The sequence below is a fragment of the Argentina anserina genome, unplaced genomic scaffold, assembly GCF_933775445.1.
Source record: "Argentina anserina unplaced genomic scaffold, drPotAnse1.1, whole genome shotgun sequence".
Classification (NCBI taxonomy): domain Eukaryota; kingdom Viridiplantae; phylum Streptophyta; class Magnoliopsida; order Rosales; family Rosaceae; genus Argentina; species Argentina anserina.
Genome location: NW_026089521.1, coordinates 165,001 through 167,500, shown reverse-complemented (window position 1 = coordinate 167,500; position 2,500 = coordinate 165,001).

The window sequence follows — 2,500 nt, the reverse complement described above, 5'->3', positions numbered from 1 at the left end:
GGCTTGCTCGGCATTGGAACTGCCTTGCTTTGCCCTTGCCTTGGCTTGCTCGGCATTGGAACTGCCTTGCTTTGCCCCGGCCTTGCCTTCTCGGCATTGGCATTGCGTTGCCTTGATTTGCAGTGGCCTTGGTCAGCTCGGCATTGGCATTGGCATTGGCATTGGCACTGCCTTGCCTTGCCTTGCCTTGGCGTTGGTTGTCCCTGCCTTGCCCTTGCCCTTTCTTGGCCTGGCCTTGCCTTGGTTTGCTCGGTATTGGCATCGCCTTGCCTTGCATTGGCATTTGTTGCCCCTGCCTTGGCCTTGGTTGCCGCTGCCTTGCCCTTGCTTGGCCTGGCCTTGCTCGGCATTGGCATCGCCTTGCCTTGCATTGGCATTTGTTGCCCCTGCCTTGCCCTCGGTTGCCCCTGCCTTGGCCTTGGTTGCCGCTGCCTTGCCCTTGGTTGCCGCTGCCTTGCCCTTGCCTTGCTCGGCATTGGCATCGCCTTGCCTTCCATTGGCATTTGTTGCCCCTGCCTTGGCCTTGGTTGCCGCTGCCTTGCCCTTGCTTGGCCTGGCCTGGCCTTGCCTTGCTCGGCATTGGCATCGCCTTGCCTTGCATTGGCATTTGTTGCCTCTGCCTTGCCCTCGGTTGCCCCTGCCTTGGCCTTGGTTGCCGCTGCCTTGCCCTTGCTTGCCCTTGCCTTGCTCGGCATCGGCATCGCCTTGCCTTCCATTGGCATTTGTTGCCCCTGCCTTGCCCTTGCTTGGCCTTGCCCGGCCTCGTCTTTCCCTTTCCTGGCACTGCCCTCGTTGTGGCTTGCCTGGCCTTGCTTGCTTGACACTGCCCTTGCTTGTCCTTGCCTTGTGCTTTGGCTTGCCTGGCCTTGCTGCCTTGCCTTGCTCGGCATGGCACTTGCTCGGCCTTGCTCGGCATGGCACTTGCTCGGCCTTGCTCGGCATGGCACTTGCTCGGCCTTGCTCGGCATGGCACTTGCTCGGCCTTGAAAGGCATGGCACTTGCTCGGCCTTGAAAGGCATACCATATGCCTTGGCGAGGCTAATATCCCTGCCTGGCGAGGCTAATTTGCCTGCAGGAATGAAGGCTGAATGGGCTAGCGAGGCTAGTATTCCTGCCTGGCGAGGCTAATATCCATGCAGGAATGCAGGCTGAATTGGCTAGCGAGGCTAATATCCCTGCCTAGCGAGGCTAATATGCCCGCAGGAATGCAGGCAGAATGGGCTAGCGAGGCTAATATCCCTGCCTAGCGAGGCTAATATGCCCGCAGGAATGCAGGCAGAATGGGCTAGCGAGGCTAATATCCCTGCCTAGCGAGGCTAATATGCCCGCAGGAATGCAGGCAGAATGGGCTAGCGAGGCTAATATCCATGCCTAGCGAGGCTAATATGCCCGCAGGAATGCAGGCAGAATGGGCTAGCGAGGCTAATATCCATGCCTAGCGAGGCTAATATCCCTGCCTGGCGAGGCTAATCTCCCCGCCTGGCGAGGCTAATAGCGTGTGAGACAACACACAGACAACACGGAGACAACACACGGACAACACGGAGACAACACGCCTGGCGAGGCTAATTCCCCTGCCTGGCGAGGCTAATATGGCTGCACGCTAGCATGCCAACGAATGCCAAACCTCGAAAACTCAATTTTATTTCAAATATCCCCCTGCATTTTATGTTGCAAACCTATAGGGGACGATTTTTAGGACATTTTAAGATTGACATATCGTCATTTGGTCGAGTTTTCAGTTTATTTTGATTTTCTACATCTCAGAAACGAGAAATATCATATCAAATCGAAAACTCATCCAAATGACCTGAAATCAACTTCTAAATTTCTCTAAAATCATTGCTTACAGTTCTGAACCATAAAAGATATACACTTTTACAAGTGAAACGGAGTTGGAAATTTCCAAAGCCAAGAACGCGACATGGCCTTGCCTAGAGTGCAAATGCCATGTCAAGGCCGCATTCTGTTCAACTTTGCCCGCACTATAATTTGACCATAAATAAGTCTCTATTTTAAGGAAATTTTGCAAGTGGTAGCAGTCCGAAACATCAAGCGGTTTGTCATTTTCGATTTTCGACATTCTGCCCCTTTTGGAAAATAAAAACAAATACTTCTGGGTCGAAATTAAATCTGGCCTTTTTCCACAAGGTGCCTGACATTATTCTGAGTGTCCCTGCAAAAAATCTCGATTTTATACCAAATGTACAATTAGTTATGGCGTTTGCCCCTCCTCGGAAATCCCATGTTTCCCCCTGCCCTTCCCAGTTTTCTCCAATATGCTCTATAGGGGAGTAGTGGTTCTCTGCAAAATGACCCCCTTGCAGAGACCGCCTCCCCTGCCCCCAGTAGTCCCTCCCCCTTCCCCCAATTGCTTATATACGATATTTGCTGCCTCGAATGTCCCTAACAAACAATTATAAGCAATTGAAAACGGATTTAAGAGGGATTTAGGAGGTGTTCTTCGCCCAGCTGGGGGGGTGATGAACACCATGAAGG